Genomic DNA, 8,932 nt, shown 5'->3' with positions numbered 1-8,932 from the left:
ACATCACTAGTACATTGGTAGACAATTTTAGTATTTAGTCATCAGAAGAAAGGTGTAATATTGCCGATCTGGCGTTCCTTCAAAAAGTAGTTCAAAATGAGTTCGATTGCTCAAACTTTATATCATAATTAAATTTCCATATTCTTTCAGTTAGAACTAGAACTAATAATATAGGTCTCTTCTATTGAAACATAATGCTGAAGTACCAATCTAGAGAATGTGTTGTTCTCTCTACAACAAATTATGTTAAAAACATGACAAAATTGATATATGCACAATGTCCAAAAAGACTGTTGTAAAAATATATTGTAATATTTCAACACTCTAATTGGGCATCCGCCTGAGTTGATAAATAAATAAATACACTAATAAAGGTGATAGTAAGTGGATAAAAGTTTTCATGAACTTGATTTCTTTAACTGCTAGTATTATTACTGATTAAGTTTATGACAACATCAATAATATTTAGTACCGCATTCTCGCGTACCTTCCCGATAAACACTACCTTTACGAAGACACTTAATGTGTCGGGTTCTGGAGGATTGCGTGCTACAGTGAAATTTAGAGCTAGTCGGGCGTAGTTCACTACCACAAGGGCCACTCCTACCGAATTGGTCTAAATCGGGAATGCAAATAAAAAACAAAATTTTACTAGCTCACATCCCACAATAGAAATCATTTACTTACTTTCGTATGATATTAAATACTCGCCCGCACCGATAAACCACTCACTCCGGGCGAGTGGGTGAGTGCTTATTTGCATCCCTGGTCTAAATGGAGTAGTCAGACGAAGAATGTTCTAGGGAAGGCAACAGGTTCCAGTACCCAAGTTGGCGGAAATCATAGCGGCATAGTTAGTATGGCAACTTGGACATTAGCCTCAGACATGGTCAGAGTGACTTTAACGGCTGGAAGGAAGGCAACGGGAGGAGGTGTGGAAGGCAACGGGTAACCCGAACTGTAATTTTCCTGTAATTTGCTTACAGCAGAAAGAGACCTACTGTACAAGGTCTTTCGCAGGTCCAAATATAGATCTTTGGTAGGGCAATTTTACGAAATAAATATCTGCAAGAAAACAATGTTCGACGTACTTTACAAAAACACCAAATTAGCAGTTGTATTTTTGCAAATGACACTGCTTCAGATGATTTTTCCCACTTGATATTCATGAAATGGAAAAAGTTAGAAAACGGTTCGCCTGTTTAAAACGATTTTTCGAGCATAGCACTATAATTGTAATCAATCAGTACGACTGCAAGAAATAGAAAATAAAACGAAAAGTTCAAGAATCAAGAAGAAACAAGAAGGAACTACTAAAAACAAAATCAAAATCTTGAGCTGCACTACGTCTTTCGTCCATATTTTTTACTAGCAGCGTTCACCCCGCTTCGCTGCGGTCACCCCGGAACGCAATAAACTTTGTTACTTAGATAATTTTTACTTTTTCGCTTTCAAGTGATATGATAAAAACCATAGAAGATTGCAGTAAATGTTAACATTATATCGCCTGTCATTTATGTTAACCCGCCCCGCTTCGCTGCGGTCACCCCCGAACGCAATAAACTTTGTTACTTAGATAATTTTTACTTTTTCGCTTTCAAGTGATATGATAAAAACCATTATAACGCCTGTCATTTATGTTAACCCGCCGAGTGACACGGTCATGCGGGTTGCATATAAATACGTTTATTTTTATACCTATGATGAATACTAACAAAGGATTTGTACGTAATGGACACCTGAATGGTCAATTATCTCAAGACACTGGTAATTGAAAATTAAAGTGATATGATAAAAACCATCTAGGGTCCAAATCCTAATAACCCCCCAAAAATAAAAGAAATTGGTTCAGCCGTATTAGCGTGATGAGCGGACAAAGGATTTGTACGATCTCTTTTATATATATAGATTATTAACCTTTTTATATTATTATTATTATTATTATTATTATTATTATTATTATTATTATTATTATTCAGGTAGGGGAAGCAGCTCTGAAGTATACAACAAATGTAACATTTTAATGGGTGACAAATGGACAAGAAGAACATTTTATCTTATGAATTAATTGGTTGTATTTTTACAGAGTTTTCTTTCCCTTTTGTAATGAAATAAATAATAAATAAACAATAAAATATGTATATATCAAAAAGGGTGTGGTTTAAAGCAGTGGTTTTCAACCTTTTCAAGCCTAGCGCGCACTTGGGTGAATGTGGTTGCTGTTAGCACTCCCCTTTATCCTAACCTAATCCATCCATGGATAAAGCTGAGCGTAAGATTTGGACGAAGCAATTTAAAGTACCCGAATGAGGCTTCAATTGTTATAATCAGGCTTGGTGAAACGAAATTTTATTACTATAATTTACCTTATATAAGACAACCTTTCACTTTCATATCCTTTAGACCCCTCCCATCAAGCACCCCCTAAATAGTCTATCGCTCCTTTTTGTTCCAGTGCCCCCTTTGGAAACATGAACATCTACGTTAAGAAGCAGTGGTTTAAGCAAGGATGTTATAAAATAGAGGATCTGCCCCATGGGCGGCGATTAGGGGGGGGGCAAGAGGGGGCAGTTGCCCCCTCACTTTTTTTGAGTGACCCTTAAAGTACATAGTTTCATTTGAAAATGTAAAGTTTGTGTATATTACTGCTTCATAGAAAAAATGGCGTCATATAATATTTGCCGTTGCGTGAGTACATATGGGTTATTTGTCTTCCCGTCGAGTTAGAAAAGCTAAAGGAATTCCGTTTCAATTGCCATGGAAAATGGCCCAAAAACAGCGTCGTAACTTAGATTTTTTTCTGGGGAGGAGGCAAGCATTAATACGCGTATTTGCCCCCCTAGAAAAAGTTGTTTTTCTAATTTTTGGGTCCCTTGTTTCCATCTTTCTCTTACTCTTTATGGGACCCCGGAGCTTGTGAGCCCTTCCGCACGGCATGGTCTGCAGGGCCTTTAGTTTCTCCCCTGGGCCCGTTCCATACATGACAAATTAATTAATGGGACAATATTCACAAACCTCAAAGCCATATGAATAAATATTATTTCTAGGGACCCTAATAGTAGACAGTTTTTACTGAAATGGACCCACGACTTATTTTTGTTTCATTTACCTTTAGTGTGCTGTTTAGTTTATGTAATTTAGTGAACCTGTTTTATGCTTCATTCATATTTTCCATGTTCGTACCGTATATGTGTGAGATGCAGGTAGCTATAGATGTAATCTATGCATACCAAAGAAACACCACGACAATAATGATAAATAATATACGTTGGAGTGGCTAGGGATATTCAAATTATAATGTAAACTACTAAAAATGCAAATTAAAAGCTTTTGCATAAGTAAATCCCTGTTTGGAGAGGTAAATGGTGATCTCCGTTTGAAGCCGCCACTGCCGCAATTGATTGTCGGTAGAGCATAAACAATAAAACCAAAAACTAAATCTCAGGGTAATTTTGACAACAGTTATGGTCTTGCAGCTACTTGTAAAGAGTTTCAGAATGCAATAAGGTTAAAAAAAATGTAAATTTCAAAACAAACAGGTAGCAGCCTGTTACCCACTCTTTACACTCATAACTGTGTCTTTATGTTCTCTGGGCGTACTTCTTCCTGGGCCCCATTCAGGAAGGTGGTCAGATGTACTAGAGTAAGGAGAAATGTTTCCTTGACTCTCACTCCTGAAACGAAAACATAGGGATTAGCATTCAGGTACTCACCACACAGAAAAACAGACACCCTCGCTATACTTTTGGAAGATGGAGATTTATTCCTTCTTATGAAAACCATAGATGATGGAAGGCAACACTCAACACTTTCATATTTACAATGCACTTATTATGAATTTACTTGAAATTGGTGCACCACTCTCACTACTTGAATTATACACACATTTTCACACCACAAAGATATAGCATATGAATAGATATTGACGCTAGAGGTCTGCCTGACCTCTCAAAATGATCTGCTAAACAGATACACTAACAAAAAATTCACTCCTCATGATTATAAGTTCAGTGTCTCTGACCATTCTTTCAGAGAGGAGAAAAAAAAACAAAATTTATATGGTAAAATTCATAATTATACATATATGATGCAGTTTCCTGTTGACTCGATTTTTCCTAATGTCCACTTACTGGTAGTCTATTCCAAAATAGGGGCTGACACAATGTCCATGATGGAATCACATAAAAGTAGTTTCCCACATTACCATTCCACTGAAGTGAATTGTTCTTGAAAAGCGGACCAACTGGATGGTCAACTATGGTGATTTTACTGAACTAAGGAATGTCAGTTTTAGTAGCAATACTAAAATGTCTTGCTAGTATCCTTGTTTTAAAGAGTTCAAGGATGGCACTGCGGTATAGCGTGACAGGAGTAGTAATCTCAAATAGAGATTGAGACAATGATTTTCTATTCGGTAACAGGAATGACGATTAATGCCACTGCATGGTTGATAAAACTTGTCTGCAGAATAGCTGCTGCTTGGACATGTTAATGAAATCATAGCCAACTAGCCATGGTTCAGAAAATCGTGTTGAATATTTGTTATTTAACAAAAACGAACATGACTTGATCAACACATTTCTGGAAATTCACTGTTCTGCAGCACTGATTATCTTCACTATAAATTAAATAGTATAAGTACTGTCCACAATCGTTGCCCGATACATGACTGTACATGTATATAATACACAGAACTCCATGGGAAGCGCCCTTCACACTGTTCTGGGTGGATACTTCTCTATACTCGAGAAGTTTGAGAACTTCACTCACAGTAGTCTCGAAGTAAACTCTTCAGCGTCTAAGAAACTACTCGCCTCAACTAAGACCACGAACGGGTTATTAAACTGCACATTTTCCTGGAAAAGAGGACACTCGCTCTTCTCAGAATTCCAGGACAAAAGGTTTGATGCCTCCGGCAAATACTGTGAATGGTCTCGTCATCCAGCCACACCGAAAACCAGCTTGTGCCTGCAAACCAAGCATTACACTTCTTGACAGGTGCTGCCACCACTGTTGAGAGCGGCCGATTTAAAAGCTTCTGCTCAAACAGAAGTCCATCACAATAACACTATAAACATTTGCTATTTTCACTGAAATAAACACTTTGAATGATAGATACACATGATTAAATATACATAAATATAGTAAATTATATACAGAATGCAATGGTAATAATAGTTACAGCTGCCATCTCTCTGAGTATTTGTAGGAAGTCTCTTTTCCTTTGGCTTCCCTCAAAACTGTCTGCTACCAACCCCAGTAGCCATTATTCCAAGAGAGAGAGAGAAGAAACATCTTAGGTTATGATTAATTTTGAACATATACAAGATCTAAATGTCTTGAACGATGGGAAACACGTTGACAAATGTAGTCATGAATTTTAAACGGTCTTTCCAAGAACTAGTGAGCGTAATACGTTAATATTAATATTTTACACATAAAATAAGTCAAAATAAAATACATGTTTTCAAAAGTGCAGTGCATCATGGGAGAAATACTTAGATCCGCTCGCTGACGGTAACGAACTTGGGGTGAAGCGAAGCCAAGAGCTTGAGACGTGCGAGATTCTTTTAAAAGGTGTGAAAACGACACCTTTAGAAATACAAAATCTATCATGTTGACGCTAAAATTTTTACGACTTTTGAAACAAAGCCTGGAGAGCGTCTGTAAGCAATGTATCCACCTCGTCATTGCTATACAAGAGGAAGTTACCAGTATACTTCCTATACTCAATGAGTCATCCTTCCTTGGTCATTCAGGGATTTCTTCACTCGTTAGTTGTCATAGACCTCACATGCAGTTTCAGTGCAGACTAATGTCTCCAGAGAAAAAAATCTCTGTCCAAGACATCTCTCTATCTCCAAAGTTCAAACTTCTATACATGAATCAAATGCATATGATATGATTTCTCCTTTAATTAATCATATGTAGAATAGTATGTTCACTATATAACTCCATTAATGCATGTAAAACAATACAATATAAAGTCCCATTAATGAGATGCACGCAAACAATAAATGATTCAGAGCCTATAAAGGAATAAAATACATACATGAAATACAACATACATCAAAATTGTATTAATACTCTCGTATTACGCTCGGTGTTTACCCAGTAATATTCATAATAGTAACACAATTATTAAAATGAATGCTAATTTATAAGCAATTAATTTGATCACAAATTACAATATATTTAAATATTGATATGCAAATTTGCACTCATCTGCATTTTGACATGCAGATGAAGGAGAAGGCACTCGGCCGTCTACATATGAAGTAAGAAAATTTTGTCTTAAAATGGGCTCGCCTCGAACGGCGGAGAGCTTCTCTGGGGGGCAGTTGCCCTCTGTCCCCCAGAAGCTACTACCCTGCCCAAAGTTTAACCTACTGGAGCGCAACAGTTCTAGCGTAGCAACAATTCCTTCTTACAAGGACTCGATATGTTATCCGCTTTGAAGCTAATTGAGAGAACATTTCGCAAAAGAAAAAAAAGTCTCTCACAAATTATTCTTAAATTGCACAAAAATTGACAGTGCCTAAAATGTCATTTTTCATTACTATGATTAATATTATCCTTTTCATTTATTTGTTTTGCAAATTTGTTATTAAATAATCTGATCACACAATTTTCCAAACAGAATTTTAAGATATCCATGAGCAAGGAACCAAATCTCTTCTTACACCTTCGTTGTTCAGACTACAAAGGGCTAGTACCTATTTGGGTTGCCCTTGCCAATTTACTTAATAAAATATAAAATACAATATACGATATTTTGAAAAAAGATAATATCCTATTAGTTATGCAACCTTTCGGCAAACAAAGTATTAGAAACAACTAGGAAAACTAAAGTTGATATATACAAATATTCAGATTAGATCTTGCCCCCCCCACTTTTAACGTCCAATCGCCGCCACTGATCTGCCCATACAACAAAATCATGAAGCCATACGTCACAGCTTTGCCACACCTACTCTGCCCACTCCGCGCCACTAAGATCGCAATGTTTCGAGCCAACAATCATAGCGGAAACAAGAGTAGGCAATCAGATGTGCCGGCTTGGACGATGCTTTTTTTTTTTTTTTTTTTTGCTTCATTGAATTCATATGATGAAGATACGTATGGGCAGATCCTCTATTTTATAACATTTTTGGGTTTAAGCTTCACCTCAACATGCTGAGGAATGGACGGCCGGATATAAGCAAAAATGAAATGAAATCTTTCAGTTTAAAGTCCCCGCGATTATGCCTGTTAGGCTAAGGAAGAAGACGATTAAAGGAAGTGGACAATGATGATGACAATTAAAGCACGATGTTGTCCATCACAAACTTACTTGTCCGGGGATCGAACCAGGGATTCACGCACCAGAGGTAAGCGCTCTACCACTGAGCCACCTTGCCTCCCAGCCGATTAAAAAAAAGAGAGAAAAAGGGAAATAAAGGTAAAAGATACATAAGAAAGGCCAAGGCGAAGTTGCAATTGCTTTATAATAAGTACAAAAGTAATTGACCAAGACAGGGAATATGAAGGCGGGAGCAGGAAAATTCGGTGTAGGAAAACTTGGTGTAAGAAAATTCGGTGCACGGAAAATTTGGTGTGGGGAATGCTAGGTGTAAAGAAAGATTTGTTGTAGTATACCATAGAATCTATTAGAAACTTAAGTTTGAAGATAAATGAGTGTATTAGTTTTAAATTCAAACTTTGTGTAGAACATACTTTTACTGTCTACTATAAGGAATTTAAAAAATTGTGTTCCTAAAATAATTTGAATTCTACATTTCGAAAATCACCCTGTATATGGTCAATGATGTACTATATGAAAGGTGTTTTTAGTTGTTTCTATAACTATTCTCTGATCTTATAGCTGTAATAGTTTTATTTGTGACAAAAAGTTTCAGTTTCATTGTGTGATGGAAAGTAATTTATAGTAATACCCCGCAAAAGACATTCAAGAGGTATTGGACTCAAGGCAAACAAATAAATTTGCTTTTCTTGAAATAGATCATAACATTTTATTCGTTACATTTTATGGATTTCGTTTTCACAATATGAAGTGTCATAAGTTATCGTAAGTGGTACTATTCAATATGTATTACACTGAATCTACCTTACACCTAAATTTCCCCACACCGAGTTTTCCGTACACCGAATTTTCCTAGACCCTATGAAGGCTTAAAATAAGAGTTAACCTCGGTTTCTACCATTACAATTTGATTCAAAAGCATTTCCAAAACGGAGAGGAAGGAAATTTAAAATCGCAAAGAATAATGGCTGCGCCGTTTGAATTTTTCAACATACATATTTAACATTTGAGTCGAGCTGAGTTTTAATAATTTTATTCAGATTCAAATACGCATCCTAAGAGGATTCAAATATATATTTGAAATAATATAATTAAAGCTATTCTTCCCGCACGAAGAACGAGTAATTCATATGGTATATATAACAAAATTACAAGTGGTTACATTTTTTCTAAGTTATCTTTAGTTGGTTCCTATTAGAATCAATTAAAAATATATCTTTACTAGACACAAAAATATTTTATGGACTTCGCAAAATATAGCTATTTAAAGGAAAATTACATATTTATTGGTTACAGTAAAGATCAATAAACTTCTAAATACAAGCTGGAGGTGATATTGAAAGCAAACCAAACAAGAAACAGGATACAATGTTCTCTTTAGCTGCAGGAAATCAGCTTTGTTTTTTTCAAAAAAGAGAAAAATCAACCAAATACTATTCGTGATTTTGTTAAACAGATCCACCAGCAACTGTGAAATTATTGACACGTGACACTGATCTGCAATTTTTTTTTTTAACTTTTCTTAAATATAATGTAACAACTCCCCCCCCACTTTGCCTTTAGTATACTCAGGAAAGATGTTTCCCTTGCGAATATTCAGAATAAGGAGATTACATCATGTGTTTTGCA

This window comes from Thermobia domestica, chromosome 9, assembly GCF_964235325.1.
Source record: "Thermobia domestica chromosome 9, izTheDome1.hap1.1, whole genome shotgun sequence".
Taxonomy (NCBI): Eukaryota; Metazoa; Arthropoda; class Insecta; order Zygentoma; family Lepismatidae; genus Thermobia; species Thermobia domestica.
Note: the sequence above shows the minus strand (reverse complement) of the source record.